This window comes from Chiloscyllium punctatum, chromosome 42 (assembly GCF_047496795.1).
Source record: "Chiloscyllium punctatum isolate Juve2018m chromosome 42, sChiPun1.3, whole genome shotgun sequence".
NCBI classification, from domain to species: domain Eukaryota; kingdom Metazoa; phylum Chordata; class Chondrichthyes; order Orectolobiformes; family Hemiscylliidae; genus Chiloscyllium; species Chiloscyllium punctatum.
Window position 1 is genome coordinate 33,820,653 of NC_092780.1, and position 21,800 is coordinate 33,842,452.

The 21,800-nt window shown below is 41.6% G+C and overlaps 1 long non-coding RNA gene across 1 annotated transcript; it reads right to left on the reverse strand.

Moving 5' to 3' along the window:
- Positions 1-511: 511 nt before the first annotated feature.
- LOC140465882 (uncharacterized) lies at positions 512-20,487 on the reverse strand. Its single transcript, XR_011955180.1, has 3 exons — positions 20,426-20,487; positions 3,753-3,932; positions 512-788 (listed from the first exon to the last, which is right to left on the reverse strand). It is a non-coding gene; the product is annotated as an uncharacterized lncRNA (long non-coding RNA).
- Between the last annotated feature and the right edge of the window lie 1,313 nt (positions 20,488-21,800).

The window sequence follows — 21,800 nt, forward strand, 5'->3', positions numbered from 1 at the left end:
TTTTGCAAGGGACCACAAGGATGAGTGATATGTGGTACTCCATTCTGAAATAACTCCATGAAGGCTGATACCCTGTCACTGAGTTACCCCTTATTTAAACATGCATAGGACAAGTCACTGACCCAGCTAGTACAGAATTGGCTTCTAGAATAAGCAGACCTCCTTGTTCCCCTGTTACATCTGTCAACCAGGGCTCCCTAATTGGACCAGGTTAACAGCCCCAATCAGGGAATTCATATTCTATGAGGACTCTCAAAGGTCAAGGGCAGCAGATGCATGGGAACACTACCACATACATGTTTTCCTCCAAGTCACACCTCATTTTGACTTGAAAATATATTTCCGTGCCTTCACTACACCTAGTAAAAGTCCTGGAACTCCCTTCCACACGGCACTGCAGGTGTGTCTACACCACACCGATGGTAACAGTTCAAAAGGCAGCTCACTACCACTTTCTCAACGGCTGACCTTGTTACAACCACTACACATTTACTTCCAAACCTGCCTTATGGTGCATTATTCTGGAAGGAGGATACTTTGAAAGCTCTTCCTCTGTCAGTTTAAATGATGCAGTGAAGTATGCTGAATGCTGAGTTCTGGACATCTGTAAGAAATGATAACAAGGATTGTAGATATTGGACTTCCTCAGCTCCTCCTCAGTCCGAGGACATCTTTAGCTGTTACTTCTCCCTCTGGAGGTTGCGTGCGAGCCAATGGAGGTTCATATTGTTCCTAGGTTTGCTGATGTATTTGTAATTGCTGTATCCTTCTATGTTGTCTGTACCAGTCTGCAACAATGAAAATAGCACCAACTGTTGCTGAGGTTATTCATATTGAGTGCACTAACACCTGAATAATACCGGAGGAATTTCAGAACAGATTAGCCAGGACATGTAGGCCTCCCAGAAGGACAGCAATGTAATGGCTGTGACTGACTTCTGAGTTGATTGACCTTATTAGCTGTAGATAGCACAGGCGATGTCATTGAACAACTCCGGGACATTATAAGTCTGGCAGGACTGTACCATCTTTACCACACCAACCACACACATACACAAAAAACACACCCAAGAAATGCACAACTGAATGTGATAGATATGTTTTTATATCTTTACAGCTCAGTGTGTAAAGATAGCAGCTCTGAGGTGTTGTGCAGCAATGAGACTTGTGGAATGTGTTTGTGAATTGACAAATGCATTTGACACTTTTAAGTTTGCCTGTGTTCACATCAGCTTTGTGTAGATGACAAGATTTCAATTATTAGCAGCAATGGAATGATTATGATTGCTTGAGGCCAAGATTTGTAATGTACATTGTTAGGCAATGCTGAAGCTGCATATGAAGTGTGGTTTGATGTGTGGAGTTACTGAACCTGTAGATGTCTGACTAATGTCATTTGCTCTACCAGCGCCTCACATTGCAAACACATCTGCCCTGCCCCCATCGCAGACTGAAATAAACATCCACTCCACCCACGCTGAATGTGTAGTTAGCCGTTTTGCTAATTTATTGTATCATTTTTGGTCAAAGACAACATATTATTTAGTTCATGCTTTTATGAATGATTGATAGGGTCTGCCTGATAAACAAGATTGCATACACAACTAAATCCCACCATACTCTTCATGCACCATTTAATTTTTTTGTTCCCACCAAACCCAGCAGCTTTCAGACTCCTTATGTTCCCAGCCAATCCTTGTGTTTGACCATTCATAGCTGCAGCTTTCTCCTCTGTCCAAGGCTTACCATATAACAACACCCACAACAGCAACCCACAGTGTCCGGGTGGTAGAGATGAAGGGCTTATGCCCGAAACGTCGATTTTCCTGCTCCTCAGATGGTGCCTGACCTGCTGTGCTTTTCCAACACCACACTCTTGAATCTGGTAGAAATTTGTGAACACACTTCTGTCATGGTACTTCATTCACTCTTACAATATATCTGATTCAACCTTATATTTGGAGAGATCCCTTTCAATATCATTATCCCCTCAGCATCATGACATAATGTAGCCCATCCTCTGACTCAAGTTTCTTGTGTTTCCTCAATACTCCATGGACTCTCTCCTGATCATTGTTACCCAATCTCCCAGGACTGACCGTGGCCCAAGTAGCAGAGTGATTATGAGAGCAGCACCAATATGACAGGGCCTAGTCCCCAGGCTGATGTCTCTAGATCTCTCTGACAGATCTATTTGTAATTCCTGGTTTGGTTGGACTCGCAGGACTGACACCCACTTAACCCTTGGATAGCAAAGATAATAGTCCCTGTATAACGATAGGATCATGTTACCGATTGGCTATGGGAAACTTCAATCTTATTATTGAAAGAGTCCCTTGATTGACTGTGGTGACATTCCCTGACTGACTGGAGTCCCCATTGTTGGCACGAAGGACTGGACCCCTTTTACATTCAGACATGGTCTTCTTGTTGAAGCACATGAGCTGTGTTTGCTACATAAGCTGCAGGCATATACTATGAGTGTGTCATTAATGTAACCCATGGTTGTGTACAGTAACATGTACATCTCCATTGACTGCTCAGTGTTGCCCAAACATGACAAGCTGCCTGTCATTCTGTCCTGCACTAAAATGCAATGCAAACACAAGTTGATCAAAGGCTATAAGTTTCTCACTGAAGTGCCAATGCACTAAAAGTTAATGCAAACAAAGATGCAGCAAGCCTCAGTTTTAGTGCAAAGTAAGTGTGTACTTAGAAAGCAAATTAAGAGCCATAAGATGTATCCTGTGCAGATGCATGAGATGAGTGTTTGTCCCTGCAATGCAAGGCAAGTTGGTAGGAACATTGCAACATAAGGTAACTGTGACTTCCAAAGTGCAGCGATGAAGTACTGAAGTGTTAGGCTGAGATCAGCCAAGATGATATAGTCAGGTTGATGGTTTGCTGATGCTGACTTCTGGAGGTGTGAATACTTTCCATGGAGCATACAGTGACATTTTTGTGAATGATCTTTAAAATGAAGGCCAGGTGAAGTAAGCAGCCTGCACCAGCTGACCTCTTCGACTCTGAGTTGGGAACTCACCCCATCTGACTTCTCAGAAGAGGAGGGGACAGTTGCAAGCAACATGGAAATAAAGTGAGATTAACTATTAGTAAGATGCCGATGTGTGGAAATGTGGTAGCTGCTACTTATTAAGGTCATCAGAATATTTTTTCCGGGGTTGTGGTTGACTTTCTTTTCAATCATGACATATTTTCCCGCATTTCTCTTCAATGTCTACACTGCTCAAGGGCTATGGAAATGGCAAACTCAATTTGCTTAGGCATATTTTGTTTTTATAATTGTATAATTACCTTTATTTAAGGCTAAAAAAAGTGCAGTCTTAGATTCAAAGTTTTCCGTTCCAAACTGAGCATAAAATTCTATCATGTTATGCTTACTATCACCTGGATGCTCCTTCACTACCGTAAGTTGTGGCGCTGGTCAGGCAGTCTCCGGGGAGCAGCCTGTGCTTTTCCAACGCCACACTTTTAGACTCTGATCTCCAGCATCTGCAGCCCTCACCGGCTCCTTCACTATGATGTTCTTGATGCATCCTGTCTCATTGCACATTATCAGGCCTAGAATAGCCTGCTCCTTGGTTGGATCTAGAACATACTGCTCTAAGAAATTGCCCCAGTTACAGTCCATTAACTAATTTTCCAGGCTACGATAGTCAATCTGGGTCATCCAGTCTACGTATGAATCATATGAGGACAGAATAGCAAAAATTTGAACAAACATGGAGTACCTGACATGTAACAAGTAGAAGTTCCGTTGTTCTGCACAGTGGGATATGGAGTTTGGGCAATTTCTGATCTATGAGGTAACCAGTTTCCTGCCCAACAATACTGGTGCTTGCAATATCACCCATTCCTCAACGAAAGGATTCAGCACTTACAAAGAAGGTCTATAATTACACCAGGACATACTATGTGAAACAAAAACAAAAGTTACATGAAGGTTAGTTATATGAAGGTTAAAGTTCTTTAAATAATAAGCTGAAAATACAATAGATAATGTTCTATAATAATGAGACTGTGAAGTAATGCAAGATAGACCAATATTTGATTTTTTATGAAAAAGACAATCCAGTAAAGGCAAACATTTTCCATTTTCTGGACTTTACTGAGGCAAATATATAAAGGACACTATTATTAGATCAATTCATTTTGAATGTTCCCTGACTACCTCTTATATCATACAATTCCTCTCATTCCTAATTTGTGGGATTTGAATGGCTCTTTAATTACTTATGCCTCTAGATTTCAATCACATTGTAAAGTGACTCTTTTGATGTTCAATTTTTGTTTTGAATAAGAGCTCGATTCAATACAAAACCAGAGGAAACACTGGGTCTGAATGGTTTCACAGCAGAATTCTATATAACCACAGTTCAAAATTATACCTTCTCTGACAGACTTGGTATTTGTTCAGAGGAAGTAACATGTGCTGTGACAAAGAGGAACTGGTCTTTCTACTGTATTTAAATTTCCAGAAGCTGTTTGATAGAGTGCCACATCTAAGGTTATTGTGGAAAATAAAAGCTTATGGTGTAGGGAGTGGAATACTGGTGTGGATAGAAATTGGCTCTGATTAACAGGAAGCAGAGTGTAGGCATTAGTGTGTCTTTTTCAGGTTGGTAAGATGAAACTAGTGCTGTGCACAGGAATCAGTACTGGGACCTCAACTGTTTATAATTTATACAAATGAATTTGATGAAGGGACAGAAGGTGTGGTTGCCTAATTTGCTCATCCTACAAAAATAGGTAGGAAGTAACTTGTGAAGAGAACATGAGGAGGGTACAAAAAATATATTGACAAGATAAATGAATGGACAAAGTACTGATGAGTTGAATGTAATGTGGGAAAATGTGAAATTTTGATGGGAAGAATGAAAAATATAGCATACTCAAGATGTGCAGATCAGGTGAATTGGCCATGCTAAATTGCCCGTTGAGTTAGGTGCATTAGTCAGAGGGAAATTGTGTTTTGGGTGGGTTACTTTTTGGAGGGTCGCTCTGGGCTTGTTGGGCCGAATGGCCTGTTTCCACACTGTAGGTAATCTAATCTAATATAAATCTGAGCGATAAGAGATTTCAAAGCTTTGAGATCCAGCAGGATCTGAGTGTCTTAGTTGATGAATTACAAAAGATGAGCATGCAGGTCCAGCAAGAAATTAGGAAAGCTAATAGAAAGCTATTAGAACACAAACATATTGTTGTGGTTAGGCTTCAATTACACAGGGCATGATGCTCCCACATTGGAATATTGTGTATCATGTTGGTCACTTTAGTTAAGGGGTTGGTTAGGTGGTTGGTTGGTTTATGATGCAAAGTGAGGCCAGCAGCTTGCGTTTACTTGCCATTCCATGATATTACCATGAAGGTCCCACTTTCTCAATCTCACTCCTCACCTGAGGCATGGTGACCCTCAGGTTAAATTCCCCATAAGTCATCATTTTTCCAATGAGAGAGCAGTGTTATGGTCAACTAGGACAATGGTGACATTACCTTTATTTTGTGAAGGATGTACACAAGTTGGAAGCAGTTCAGAAAAAGGTTATTTGACTAATATCTGAAATTGCTGGATCATCTTATGGGAAAAGATTTAATAAACTGGGGTTATATCTGCTGGGGTTTCGAAGAACAAAGGATGATTTGATTGAAACATATAAGATCCTGAGGATCTGTGACATGGTAGATAAGGAGAGGATATTTCCTCAAGAGGCCTAATGGCCTACTCCTGCTCTTTGTTCATTTGTTGATATAACATGGGAGAAGACTTCTTGCCAATAATAACAGGCCACATAATCTAGTCTATTCTTCCCATGTCAAAATAGCTTTCATTTCAGTTTGACCTGTAAAATAAATGATCCCATCGCATGTATCAGTTAAAATGGGCTGAACGTGTGGAACATAAGGCATGGAGTTGTCCAGCATAACATAGAATTAGCAGGTCATGTATGGCACAAAGAGTTAGTAATGTTGGAAAACATGAATGAATAATTAACCGATTTTTTTCCTCTGGGGTTTTCATCCACAAGCTGTCTGACTACAGGCTGGGGGTCTTTTTGGAGAAAGTCCTGCTTTATAAGACTGAAGGTCATAACAGTAGTTAGATACAGAGGGGAATAGATTGTGTTGAGAGGCAGGAGTAAAACTCAGTCAGGGGTTGGGGGGGCAGGGTTCAAAAGTCTGATGACAGTGGGGAGAGAGAGTAGAACAGAACAGAAATTTATTGTCAACTATACTTATACTTGAAAGTAGAGTGAAAGGTTTTACAAGTCACACCACCGCAATGCCTACAAGTGGATAGTGGCCAGGAATATTGGATGATGGTAGGGGTTTGGGGAAGTGGTAGTATAAATGATTGTCAGAGGTGCAGGAAATGGCAATTCCAAGGCAGTTACTGTTTGTGGAGGAAAGATCACGGTTTGGGGTCACAAGATAGTTAGGAGAGTAAATAGTGGTTGTGGGTTTCAGGCATGATACAAATGGTAGTGTGTGGACAGATGATGTTCAGGGCTGGAGTTGATGGTGGCCGAGGATGAGAAGATGGTGTTGGGGCTATGGCAGGCAGATGTTTGGAGAGTTTACTGGCCAGTTTCTAGACCTGGAGTCTTATTGCTCCTTTTAGTCCATAAATAGTGCTACTTCACTTACTTCAAAGATCCAGCCCATTTCTTCTCCTTTTCATTGTTAGGTTTCCTGAAATTGACCAAAATGACTTACAAATGGAATGAGTGTTAAAGTGTAGGTAGATGGTCTCACTATAATATTAAAGCAATACTGAAGGAACTTGGGGGTATTAATGTTCCCATGACGTTCCCAGTTTTATGTAAGTACAGTTCACTATAAATAGCACATAGTGTAACTATTTTTGGTTTGTTGAGCCACATGTAGTAAGTTGGTTTCAACCTAAATTTTCTTAGCACTGGAAAGTAACTTGGAGTGCTGCCTGAGACATTCTGCAACACAATTCAGATCTACACAGTTCCAGGTTCTAAAATTGTCATGAGTCTTCAATTCTCATGGGGTAAAATAAACACATTAGAGATTTCACCTTTCCAACAGATGTGTACATGCAAGTGGGTTCAACAATCATGGGTTTAACTCTATAGGGGCCATTTTGTGTACAAGGTGGTGGCCATGTCTTATGTGCACAATTTTCTGCCATCTTGAATGGCATTTTTGTAAGGGATCCAACATCTGCTTCTGCTCCCTCTTGTATTTCAAAGTGTGCCTGAGGCAGCTAATAGTAATACTGATTGCCTTCAGGTTAATTAAAGCTAAGCAGAACAGAAAATAAAAAGAAAGTTAATGCAGGGTGACCCACGTGTCCGCTGAATCATTTTCCATGGTTTCAGTTACCCACGGTTTCCCGTGGCCCGAACATACTATGGGAACCTTCCAAACCCAGCGATCAGGAGGCTGCCGGGAAGGTAAATTACCCTTGAAATGAATGGATTCACTCCCATCTGCGGTTTCAGGCTTCCACAGTATGTTTTGGAACATATCCTGCTGCAAGTACGGGTGGGGGGGGGGTGGGGGGGTCCTATTGTATTCACTTTAATCAATGCTGCTTTCATTCGGATATCTCCAACTTCATCCAAACTCTGACCTTCAGGCCCTTCAGATTGCCCTTCTCTCAAGCCCCTCTCACCCCAACAGTTCTCAGAGGACGAGGCAGAAATCCTGCAGACCACCATGACATTCTTATCCAGACACCTAGATTCAGCAACCCCACCTCCAAAATCATTTGTCACACAATCAGACCTAACCAGAGCACACCCCCCCGCCCCCCCACCTTACTCGATCACTCACCTGAATATTGGCACATTGCACCTCCATATTTGGGCGCACACAGTTAGCACTCTGAGAGTGAGGTGTCAAAAAATCATTGCAAGTAAATTTGGAGGCTGAGATTTTACTTTTCTTCCTATGACCAGTGCAAGAAGAAGTTTTCAAGGATTAGTGAGTTGGAAAATAATATATGAATTTGATAAACAAAGAAAATATCCAGTTATTTAGTTTAACTAATATGTTGTGAGGCATTGCATACTGTGAGAGGATGCAGTCACAGCTATCATTTATTTTTCTGTCTCTTAGAATAGTGATTGGAATTAGGGTCAGATGGATCTCTTGACCAGGAGATCCTTAACTGGAGTTGTTAACCTGGGCCATTGGGGGAGCCCAGGCTCACAGATATAAACAGGAGACTTTATGGAGGAGGGAGGGCAGGTCCGAAGACCTCCTCGTGGGTCTGCTCCTGGGCCTGGCCAAACTGGCCATCAACAGGTCCAGGCAGCGGGCCGTAGAGAGGGTCGTTAGGGCCGACTGCCTGCCCCTCTACCGGGGTTACGTTAGAGCCCGGGTGTCCTTGGAGAAGGAGCACGCGGTGTCCACCAACACCCTGGAGTTGTTCAGGGAGAGGTGGGCGCCGCAGGGAGTGGAGTGCATCATTTCTCCCTCCAACTGTATTTTGATTTAGTCCCTACCCTCCCCTTCACTGTTTTGATCACACAGCATTGCCCTTTGATGTGAAGGGCAGTACTTGTCACTGGCCACTTGGGTGTTTTTCCTATCTTCCTGGTGGTGGAAATTGAATAAAGATTGGTGCACTTTATGTCTTTCACTGTGTTTCACACCTGCACACACACACCATGGGTGCTGGGGAAAAATGAGCACTACTGCAGTTAGGCGGGAGTGTGGGGGTTAAATAAAAAAAGGGAAAATAAATAAATAAATAAATACATAAGAAAAGAAGAAGAAAAAAAAAGAACACGAGTCCTTTGATGTGAAAAAAAAGAAAAAAAAACAGGAGACTTTATGGAGGAGGGAGGGCAGGTCCGAAGACCTCCTCGTGGGTCTGCTCCTGGGCCTGGCCAAACTGGCCATCAACAGGTCCAGGCAGCGGGCCGTGGAGAGGGTCTTTAGGGCCGACTGCCTGCCCCTCTACTGGGGTTACGTTAGAGCCAGGGTGTCCTTGGAGAAGGAGCACGCGGTGTCCACCAACACCCTGGAGTTGTTCAGGGAGAGGTGGGCGCCGCAGGGAGTGGAGTGCATTATTTCTCCCTCCAACTGTATTTTGATTTAGTCCCTACCCTCCCCTTCACTGTTTTGATCACACAGCATTGCCCTTTGATGTGAAGGGCAGTACTTGTCACTGGCCACTCGGGAAGGAAAAAAAAAAAAAACAGGAGACTCAGAAGGCCTCCACAGTCTAGGGACTGGCTTTGAACTGGCTGGTCAGAACCCATATATGGTTCACATGTAAATAAAGGGTGACTTGGTGATGGTATACCAGCCTCTGTGCAACTATTTCACTTAGTATCCGAACAAACTCAGATTTTAGGCCAGATCGATGTCTGTATCCATTCAATATATGATGAATCAAATTGTTGCTCAGATTTTTGATGAAATTATCGGCTGAGTTTCCTTTATGCCACAAAAGATTCAATGATATCATGGCACAAGCAAGGCTGAACAGGCAATGCATTTTCAGGTATCCCCACTTCCCGTTAGCATCCATTCAGCGTTCCTACCTATCCTGCTTTAGCATCAGTTTGCATCTCATTTTATTTTCTATGTTTTTCTCTCTCTGGGGACTGTCTGTATCTATTTGACTCACTCCTTTCACCAACAACCCAAGCTGTCCCCCAATCCATCATCAGCTTAAATACCACCATTTTCCAGCTTCGGTTCTGCCAAAAGGTCTCTGGATTCAAAACATTAAACCTTTTCTTTTCTCACCATAGATGCTGCCAGACTGGCTGGGTTTCTCCAGCACTTTCTGATTTTCCCACAAATCAGATAATCTGCCAAAGTTTCCTTGGGCATAACAACTCTACACTTTAAATTTTAACTTTAAAACTTTAAAAAACTTTAAAATTAATTTTCTGCAATCTTACAAAGAGTATTCTAGACAAGCTGGACACTATTACAAGATCACACAGGATGAATTAGCATCTTTCCCAATAATAGACTCTCTTATTCTTAAATTATCCTTCTCTTTATATTCATGATACCAACAGATATCTTTGTCTAATGGACTCTACTTGAGTCCACAATTGTCAGCCTGATTCATTCATTCTTTTTACAGGAAAAACATAGAGTCATAGAATCCTATAATGTGGAAGCAGGCCATTCAGCCCATCAAGGACACACTGACATTCCAAAGAGCATCTCACCCAGATCCACCCCGCACCCTATATTTCTCATGGCCAATCTACATAACCTACACTTCCCAGGAAACTATGGACAATTTGGCATGGCCAATCCATCTAACCTGCACATCTTTGGACTGTGGGAGGAAATCCACGCAAACGCAGGGAAAATGGCAAACTCCACACAGACAGTCGCCTGAAGCTAGAATTGAACCTGGGTCTCCGGTGCTGTGAGGCAACAGTGCTAACCACTGAGCCACTGTGCTGCCTTGTACATAATTCCTGGGGGACAGATACTAGCAGCGGATCCTTGACTTCAGGAATCTCGGAGCAATTGGTGATTTTGCTCCAGCAAAAATAGTTGCTGTGATAGCCAGCTTCATCTGGTAATTCACTGAACGGAGGGAATTCAGAGGAATAAGGGGTGTGTGAGGAGATAATCTTACACAGTCAAACTCAGGCGAAAGTTGTTCATTATGTGATGGAATTTAATTGGTACTCACCTGAAGAAAAGATACCGAACAAACAACACAGATAGAGCTACAAGGTTGATCTTCATGGTTGTGTGGCAAGTAAGGTGGCTTTTTGTTAAAAAAAGATTAACTTAAAGGTAGTCATCAAGGAAGAATTATGTCATCAGAACTCTGCACGAACTTCTGTTATGTCTTTGCCAACTTTCTTCTTTCCCTTGTACCATGGCTTGTTATTGCCCACTTTTCTACAAAATGCCTTTTGACAATTATATTGGAAAGCACTTAACACATGATTACTATTCTGCCAACTCTCTCCTGGAACAATGGTGAGTTCTCGTTGTTGTCTGAACAGTGGAACCATTGGTTGACCATGCCAAAGGTTTACTCTTGTCTATTGTTTTAGGGCATTTTGGAATAAATTAATGTTATTTTAAGTGTTTTTCTGGATCCAACTTCCACTCAAGGGAGGTATAGTGTGCTTTCACCTTGCAGATATCTCATTGACGAATGGCACAAATGGTTAGATTTGTATTTTTAATTACTTCATATTTAATCAATAAAATATTGAAATTATCTGTATTAACTAAATTATGATTGCTGCAATCATCCTTTAATCAATAGATGTTTAAGATATTTAAATGCCTAAGGTGTGAAACATTTGCAGCTCAATTTTCAGATGTAGCAACGTTATCGTTTGTTAAATGCAAAACATTTATACATAAAGACAGATTGAGCCAACTTTGATGAATTCATGCACCTTTCCATCTGATTGTTCTTTTTGCTGACTCTGAATTTTTAGTGTTTCATTTAGACAGGGGTTGAATTGGCATGAGCATTCATTGCCACTGTCCTAGAGTTGACAGTGTGTTGAGAAAGAAGAGAAATAGCAGTTTCGGGTCTCTAGTGTGAAGAGCTCTGAGCTTCTGAGGTGCTTTAGCTTCGAATAAGAACCAGTTAATCTCACACCCTTGAATAAAAGAAATTAAAATCACTGTGCAATTTTTAGTTGAGAATCTACTGCTGTTCTTTGTTGCTATATATTGTTTTATAATTGCAAATGCTTACCGTGTGAAAAATCGTTCCAGCAAGGTGCAATCCCATTTATATAACAGTTATTTGTAACTCAAATGTTCTAACAATTCTACAAAACATTCCTCTATATCAAGACCTGTACTTCAATTTTTTGCTAATCAGTGGGATCCTTCTGTGTGGAATTGATGTTGTGATGGTTGTTATAGTCACCGCTGACACCATGATGCATGAGTGAACTGGACTCCTGGTTACCTAAGGTAGATTTGCTGCCACCTTCCACCTTTTAGATTGGCATCTGCAGGACCTTTGTTGCCTAGTGTGGCAGAGGAAAAACACTAAGTTGTTATAATGATGGACCAAAAACCTAAACTATCATGGAGACTGTTATATTTTAAATTCAAAATGTGCGTTTAAATAGAGGTCTTCAACAGCCAAAAAAAAAATTACCGGAGGTTTAAATTCAATCATTGTCTGTCAAAGACCTGTGTGGGATCCATGGAATATTATACCTGTAGAATGTCAGGGAAACTTCACAGACAGAGTGAAAGAAACATAACAGGAAGAGGTAATGAGGAGACTGACTATCTCTCTCCTATCAGCATAAAACTACCTATTGCCGATATTTTGTGTTTTGGCCTTTCAGGAAAATATAAAAAAGGATTAAGAACAAACTACAACACTGATTTAAGTATGGTTGTTGTCTGCCATTTTAGTGAGTAGACTACTGTGCTGAGGGAGTCACATCTCGAAGCACAGCCATTTAAGCACAGCAGGTCAAGAAAAAGGGAAAATTATCTCTGTCTCTTTCTGAGTTCTGCCAGTCAGCCACTACAGAAATAACCCCAGCACCCTGTGGCCGACCACTTCAACCCCCCCGTCCCCTCTACCTAAGTAGATTTGTATTCTGGGTGATCCAAGATGGAGGACTGGAGAAAATTGCGGCTGTAAGAGCTGCTCCATTTTTGAGGTATTTTAGGTATTGGAGGTGATTTCCTCAAATTAAAAGAGCAGTAATTCCTGTTTTACATGCCGTTGCATTGTTTTGTAACTTCAGAGAAAAAAAATCAAAACAACGGCACATTTAAAAGGAGGAAGACAAATAAAAGGCAACGACTACAGGGTCAGTGAGGGAGAGAGAGAAAGAAACCGACACTGTGAAGTGATACAGCAGTGAATCTGCACAGTTAGTGCCTTTGCTGTTTGAGTTCATGTATCTCTGGACATCGGAGTGCATCGAGGAAAAATGAAAAAACAGCAAAATTCACAGCTGATCTTGAAGGAACCTGTGAGGAGTGCTCACAGCACAGGAACAGAGAAGTGTATAGTTTTTAATGTATAAACTTGCTGTAAGTCTACAATAGTGAGGAGAGTGGGTTCTTTCTTAATTATATATTTATTGAGATCTGTCTCTTGATTACATTTTAAAATATAAACCGCAAGTACTAAGTTAGCCTGGAATACTGTTTTTTAGTGGAAAAAGATAGTGCTATTATCTGGGTCTGTAGATTGTGAAGGATCAAAGGTGGCCTTGAGGAGAGTGAAATACTCTTCTTGTCAGATGTGGGAGTTTAGGGAGAGTTTCCATGTTACTGATGATTATGTCTGCAGGAAGTGTCTTTGGTTACGAATCTGATCACATTGCATGGATCGGTTGGAGCAGCAGTTAGAGGCAATGAGGAATTTACAAGAGCTAGGGGCTGTGATGGATTGCAGTTACAGGAATGGAGAGAACCGCAGATAGAGTCAGGTCGATCGGTTAACTCCAGGAAAGGTAAGAGAGGTAGGCAGGTGGTGCAGGAACCTTCTATAGCTATCCCCATTTCAAACAGGTATGCTGGTTTGGAAAATGTAGGTGGTGATGGACTCTCAGGGGAATGGAGCATGAACAGCCAAGTTTCTAGTATTGAGACTGGCTCTAACATAATGAGGATTATATAGGGTTCCAAGAAATCGATTGTGATAGGGGACTTTCTGGTTTCTGCAGCCAGCAGCAAAAAATCAGAGTGGTCTGTTGCATCCCCGGTGTCAGGATCAAGGATATCTCAGAGGGAATGCAGAATGTTCTCAAAGGAGAGAGGGACTAGCAGGAGGTGATTGAACACATTGGAACCAATGACATAGGAAGGGAAAAGGATGGGATTCTGAAGGGAGAATATAGAAAGTTAGGCAGGAATTTAAAAACAAAGCTCTCAAGGGCAGTAATATCTAGATTACTACAAGCTAGTGAGGGTGGGAATAGGAGGATAGAGCAGATAAATACGTGACTGAGGAGCTAGTGCAGAGGAGAAGGGCTCACATTTTTGGATCATTGAAATCGCTTCTGGGGTAGAAGTGACTTGTACAAGAAGGACGAATTGCACCCGAATTGGAAGGGGACTAATATACTGGGAGGGAGATTTGCTAGAGCTGCTCGGGAGGGATTTAAACTAGTAATGTGGGGTTGGCGGGTGCAGGGGAAGGTTGGGGTGGGACCCAAAGAAACAGTGAGGGAAGAGATCAAGCTGAGACTGGTACACTTGGGAAAAGGAATGAGTCAAACAGTTAAGGCAGGCAGGAATACAGCAGAGAACAAGGTAGGACTGATAAATTAAATTGCACTTACTTTAATGCAAGAGGCCTAACAGGGAAGGCAGATGATCTCAGGGCATGGTTAGGGACATGGGGTTGGAATATCATAGCAATTACAGAAATGTGGCCTAGGGATGGATAGGGCTGGCAGCTTAATATTCCAGGATACAAATGTGATAGCAAGGGTGGAAAGGGGGGGCAAGATATGAGGGGGAGTGGCGTTAATGCTAAGAGATAGCATTACTGCTGGACTTAGGGAGGATATTCCTAGGAATCCATCCATGGAAGTTATTTGGGTGGAACTGAGAAATAAGAAAGGGATCATCACCTTATTGGGATTGTATAATAATCAGCAGGAAATTGAGAAGCAAATTTGTAAGGAGATCTCAGTTATCTGTAAGAATAATAAGGTGGTTATGAAAGGGGATTTTAACTTTCCAAACATCAACTGTCATAATGTTAAGAGTTTAAGCGGAGAGGAATTGTTAAGTGTGTACAAGAAAATGTTCTGATTCAGTTTGTGGATGTGCCTACAAGCGAAGGTGCAAAACTTGACCTACTCTTGGGAAATAAGGCAGGGAAAGTGACTGAGGTGTCAGTGGGGTAGCACTTTGGGGCCAGTGACCATAATTCTATCTAAAAGTTGAAGTTCGAAATTGGAGGAAGGCTAATTTTGATGGTATTGGGCAAGAACTTTCAAAAGCTGATTGGGGGCAGATGTTCGCAGGTAAAGGGACGGCTGGAAAATGGGATGTCTTCAGAAATGAGGTAACGAGAGTCCAGAGACAGTATATTCCTGTCAGGGTGAAAGGCAAGGCTGGTAGGTATAGGGAATGCTGGATGAGTGAAGAAATTGAGGTTTTGGTTAAGAAAAAGAAGGAAGCATCTGTCAGGTATAGACAGGATAGATCGAGTGAATCCTTAGAGTATAAAGGCAGTAGGAGTCATACTTAAGAAGGAAATCAGGAGGGCAAAAAGGGGACATGAAATAGCTTTGACGAATATGATTAAGGAGAATCCAAAGGGTTTTAATAAATCCATTAAGGCAAAAGGGTAACTAGGGAGAGAATAGTGCCCTTCACAGTGCCTATGTCTGGAGTAACAGGAGATACTAAAACAGTATTTTGCATCAGTGTTTACTGTGGAGAAGGACATGGAAGATATAGAATGTGGTGAAATAGATGATGATATGTTGAAAAATGTCCATATTACAGAGGACGATGTGTTGGATGGTCTTGAAACGCATAAAAGTGGATAAATCCCCAGGACCTGATCAGGTGTACCCTAGAACTCAAAGGGAAGCTGGGGCCTTGTGGTTGCTGGCCCTCTTGCTGAGATATTTGTATCATCGATAGTCACAGGTAAGGTGCTGGAAGATTGGAAGTTGGCTAACGTGGTGCCACTGTTTAAGAAAGGTGGTAAGGACAAGCCAGTGAACTATAGACCAGTGAGTCTGACATCAGTGGTAGACACGTTGCTGGAGGGAATCCTGAGGGACAGGGTTTACATGTATTTAGAAAGGCAAGAATTGATTAGGGATAGTCAGCATGGCTTTGTGCATGGGAACTCATGTCTTACAAACTTGATTGAGTTTTTTGAAGAAGCAACAAAGAGTATTGATGAGAGCAGAGCAGTAGACATGATCTATAAGGCGTTCGACAAGGTTCCTCATGGGAGACTGATTAGGAAGGTTAGATCTCATGGAATACGGGGAGAATGAGCCATTTGGATACAGGACTGGCTCGAACGGAGAAGACAGAGGGTGGTGGTGGAAGGTGTGCCACAAGGATCGGTGCTGGGTCCACAACTTTTCATTATTTACATAAATGATTTAGATGTGAGCATAAGAGGTATAGTTAGTAAGTTTGCAGATGACACCAAAATTGGAGGTGTAGTGGACAGCAAAGAAGGTTACCTCAGGGTACAATGGGATCTTGATCAGATGGGCCAATGGGCTGAGGAGTGGCAGATGGAGATCAATTTAGATAAATGTGAGGTGCTGTATTTTGGAAAAGCAAATCACAGCAGGACTTATACACTTAATGGTAAGGCTATGGCGACTCTTGCTGAACAAAGAGACCTTGGACTACAGGTTCATAGTTCCTTGAAAGTGGAGCCTCAGATAGATAGGATATTAAAGAAAGTGTTGGGTATGCTTTCATTTATTGGTCAGAGCATGGAGTACGGGAATTGGGAGATCATGTTACAGCTGTACCACTGTTGGAATATTGCATGCAATTCTGCTCTCCTTTCTATCGGAAGGATGTTGTGAAATTTGAAAGGGTTCAGAAACGGTTTTCCAGGCTGTTGCCAGGGTTGGAGATTTGAGCTTTAGGGAGAGGTTGAACAGGCTGGGGCAGTTTTCCCTGGAGTGTTGGAGGCTGAGGGGTGACCTATAGAGATTTATAAAATCATGAGGGGCATGGACAGAATAAATAGACAAAGTCATTTCCCTGGGTTGGGAGAGTCCAGAACTAGAGGGCATAGATTTAGGATGAGAGGGGGATGATATAAAAGAGACCTAAGGAGCAACATTTTCACACAGAAGTTGGTGCCTGTGTGGAATGAGCTGCCAGAGGAAGTGATACAATTACGACATTTAAAAGGCATCTGGATGGTTATATGAATAGGAAGGGTTTAGAGGGATTTGGGCCAAGTGCTGGCAAATGGGACTAGATTAGGTTAGGATATCTGATCAGCATGGACGGGTTGGACCAAAGGGTCTGTTTCTGTGCTGTACATCTCTATGACTGTATGACATGCACGTTCTGGGCCCCCTCCACTGCAAATTCCAAGCCACCCGATGCCTGGAGGAAGAATGCCTCTACTTCCACCTTGGGATCTTCTAACCACATGGCATCAACGTCAATTTCATCAGTTTCCTCATCTCGCTTCGCACCCACCTCATACCAGATCCAAACCTCCAACTCGGCACTGCCCTCTTGAACTGTCCTACCTGTCCATCTTCCTTCCCACCTATCCGCTCCATCCTTCCCTCCGACCTATCGCCATCTTCCCCCACCTCATCCACCTATCACGTTCCCAACTACCTCCCTCCTGGCCCCACCTTATTTATTTATATTCCTGCTCCCTTCCTCCCCCACATTCCCGATGAAGGGCTTATGCCTGAAACATCGACTGTCCTGCTCTTCTGATGCTGCCTGACTAACTCCTCCCAAAGGGGAAAAAATGAGGACTGCAGATGCTGGATATCAGAGTCAAAAAGTGTGGTGCTGGAAAAGCACAGCCGATAATCCTGATGAAGAGCTTATGCTTGAAATGTCAACTCTCCTGCTCCTCAGATGCTACTTGATTGGCTGTGCTTTTCCAGCACCACACTTTTTGACTCTAACTCCTCCCAAATACCATTCTTTATATCTCAGTGAGCAGAGGTATTCCAAAGTTTCCAAGTGAACTGTCTCGGGCCAATTGTTTTATATAACAACAGATTTGGAAAGCGCTGTCAAAGAAACTTTGATAAGTAGCTGCTATGCATCCCATGAATGATCTATTGTTACTACTCTGCATTAGTGATGTTGGACTGCCTGTTTACTGGGTGGTTGGGTGCCAACCAAGCATGGTGCTCACCTGGATGACGTTGAGCTTCTTGAGTGCTATTGGAACTCCACTTTTCCAAGCTGGAGAAGAGTATTCTATCACAGCCCTAACTTGTGTCTTGCAGATGGTGGAAAGATTTAGGGGAAAGAGGAGGTGAGTTACACCTCATTTTAACTCACTAGTCCCTGGCCTGCTCCTGTACTATTCAGATGCTCGGTACAATTCAATTCCTAGTTAATAGTAGCTATTAGGATGTTGATGGTAGGGAATTCAGAGATGGTAATGACATTGAATACCAAGTAGAGGTACAGGTTGTTAGATCATCTCTTGTTAGAGATAGTCATTGTCAAGCACTGGCATAACAAACTTGTCGCTTATCAGCCCAGGTTTTGCTGCATGTGATTTGGTGTGGGGGTGGTGTCCCATGACCCAGCCCATGTCATTCTATGTTTTCTGGGTGTGGTGTGAGTTTTGTTTTTACTGGAACATTACCATCTTACATGAAGAAGTAGAAGTGATAGCAAATGTGTTGAATCCTGAATAGATGTCTGTCGTTGATTTTGCAAGCTATAAAAGTAGGATATTTTTGTGGGAAGTCCTATCCTAATAGTTTGGCAAGCTTCTAGGAATTTGTATATCCATTTGTGTAGTGAATTTGAGAATCATTATTTTTGCTTCTATCTTAACAACTCATTTCTCTCTCTCTCTCTCTCTTCTCCATGTGTAGCCACCTCTGTGTTTTAAAAGTTCACTTTGTTACCAGATTCAATGGGCCATACATTCTGCCTGTTTAAAGCTTTGGAATTTACTGAACATGAGACAGAAACATATCTTTGATATAATTTGCCTTTCACAGCTGTGTGCAGTGTGCAGCCTGTTCAAACAGGCTTTATTCTGCGTGTTGTTGATTTTTTCACACCATGAGTAGAACAGTCAACAATTAAAAATCTTAGGCGTGAGAACTCCGTAACTCTGTTTATGACCTCAAACACATTTCAGTGGCAAAAATCACAGAAGCTTGTGCCTTTCCCATACGAAACATTATTCATCTTCCTGAACATAATTAAATTACTTCATAAAACAAAATCAACATCAAAATAAAACAAAACGCAAACATTTAGAAATCAGCTTTTACATCTTGTAGATTGTTTGATAGCTAATGAACTCCTTTTGAAGTGTGTGTTGGAAAACTTGGAAAATAAAACTGTGCACTGAAAAGTCCCACAGACGGAAATGAGCTGAACACCTAGATAATTTGTTTTGGTGATGTTGGCCAAGGAATGAGTGCTGCTTATCACACTGAGAGAACATACCTTCTGTTATATAGAATACAGAACAGTACAGCACAGGAACAAGCCCTCTGACCCACAATGTCTGTGCTAACCATGATATTGCAATGAGATCTTTTGGATCCACCTGAATTGTAAGCTGTACTTCAGTCGAACACCTGATCTAAAAGATGGTAGCAGAACCAACCCCTTCGTTATTTCATTTTTAGATAAAGTACCAAAGTTCAGTGGAAACTTGAATTCCTGTTACTGAGTAATGTTGATGGCATTTGTTACAGATTACACAAAGCTTGACTTGTAACAAAGCCTCAAGATATTACAAGGGGATTTGGAGTGGCTAAATGGGTAGTCAAGTATATGGCAGATGGAATGCAATGTGTAAAAATGTGAAGTTATCCACTTGTCTTGAAAAACAGAAATGCACTGTATTTTTAAAATGTTAAGAGGTTGGGATGTGTTGAACTTCAGAGTGGGTGTTCTTGTTCATGAGTCACTGAACGTTAACAAGCAGTGAGCTACGAATTAACAAGACAAATGGCACGTTGACCTTTATTACAATAGGGTTTATTGTATAAAGCTATCTAACTACAACTATACATAGCCTTGGTGGGACAATAGTTGAAGTATTGTGTGCAGTTTTGACCTCTTTCTCCATGGAAAGATGCAATTGCCAGAGAGAGAGAGAGAGTGAGAGAGAGAGAGAAAACAATCTGCCAAATTAATTCCTGGGCTCACACCCTATGAAAATGAAAGGTTAAAAAGTCTGGGCCTATTACCGCTGGTGTTTTGAAGAAGCAGAGACAATTGAATTCAAACATACAAAATTCTTACAGGGATCAACAGAGTAGATGCAGGAAGAATGTTTCCCTGAATGGAGAGGCGAGAACCAGAGAACACATTCAAAGAATAAGAGTAAGGCCACATAGGTCTGAGATAAATATAAATTTCTTCTCTTGAAGAATAGTGAATCTTTGGAATTCTCTACCTCAGTGGCCTGGAGGAGTAGTCATTAAACATGTTCAGGACTAAGCTTGATAGAGTTTACATGTTAACAGCATCAAAAAATGCAAAAACAAAAGCAAGAGAAAGGCAATGAAATGGAGGATTTGACACTACCTCATTGAATGGTGGAGAGAGCTTCAAGGTATAAATGGCTTCTCCTGTTTCTGTTTCGACTGTTTCAAAAGTACAATGGAGCATTTTAATTTTGACCCCATATCTATTAAAACATCAAATATGGCTTTAAAATCAAACAAAATGAAAGTAAAATGCCAGCTGCAAGCAGTGACTTAAAGCCTCCGACAAGCTCTTTATGTGATTAATATTTTAACCTCACCTGCATAGACTGGAACAAAATCTTCAGGCAAGTTGATGGAACATCATTTTGGACCAAATAGGGGAGGTGCACCTTGGAATGAAGAAAGACAAGTCTAATTATCTTAGAGCGAGATTGTAGAATTTTTTTCAACAAAGTGGAGTTTTTGTGAGGCTGTTTTGAGAAGCTGAGATGGAAATACTGCAGATAGTCTTTGTGCTTGAAAGGATATGTAATTTGTAATTCAGGTTTAAACAGGAAATCATAGTAGCATGTTATCAGGACTGGAGCTTGGTAAGCAAAGAGAAAATGATTGTCCAAAAAAGTAGGCATGTCTCTTGTTATATATATCAGCATAAGTTGACTGGTGAGTAGAGCACATGATCAAGGAATAGGAGGATGCAAAAGGAAAAACCCTTAAGGGACAGGAAAACAGAGAATGTGACAAATTAAGGTAGGGCCAAGGATCGATTCTTGGGGAACAACCATGGTGATGGGGAAGGACTAGTTGGATAGGCTGGGACGTTTTACAGTGGAGCATGGGAAGTTGAGGGGTGATCTTATAGAGGATTATAAAATCTTGAGGTATATAAATAAGGTAAATGGCAAGTGTCTTTTTCCTCGACTGGGAAACATATTTTCAAGGTGGGAGAAGAAAGATTTAAAAAATACATAAAAATGAAAAAATTTTTATAGAAAGAGTGATGGGTATGTGGATGAACTTCACAAGAGGTGGTGGATGCAGTTACAGTTCAATGTTCAAAAGACATTTGGATAGGTTCATGAGTTGGAAAGGTTTGGAGGCATGTGGGCCTCAATGTGGACCATCAAATATGAAGGTAGGCTAGCCAGTAATATCAAATATGAAGGTAGGCTAGCCAGTAATATTAGAAATAATAGTAAAAGTTTCTTTCAGTACATAAGAAACAAACGACAGGCAAAAGTAGACATTGGGCCACTTCAAACTGATGCAGGGAGCCTAGTGATGGGAGATAAGGAAATAGCAGGAGAACTTAACAAGTACTTTGCGTCAGTTTTCACAGTGGAAGACAGGAGTAATATCCCAAAAATTAAAGGGTGTCACGGGGCTGAGTTGAGTATGGTTGCCATTACGAAAGAGATAGTGCTAGAAAAGTTAAAAAGTCTTAAAATTGATAAATCTCCTGGCCCCGATGGGATACACCCTAGAGTTCTGAGAGAGGTTGCTGAGGAAATAGCAGAGGCATTGGTTGAGATCTTTCAAGAGTCACTGGAGTCAGGAAAGGTCCCGGACGATTGGAAGATGGCTGTAGTAACCCCCTTGTTCAAGAAAGGATCAAGGCAAAAGATGGAAAATTATAGGCCAATCAGCTTAACCTCGGTTGTTGGTAAAATTCTAGAATCCATCATTAAGGAT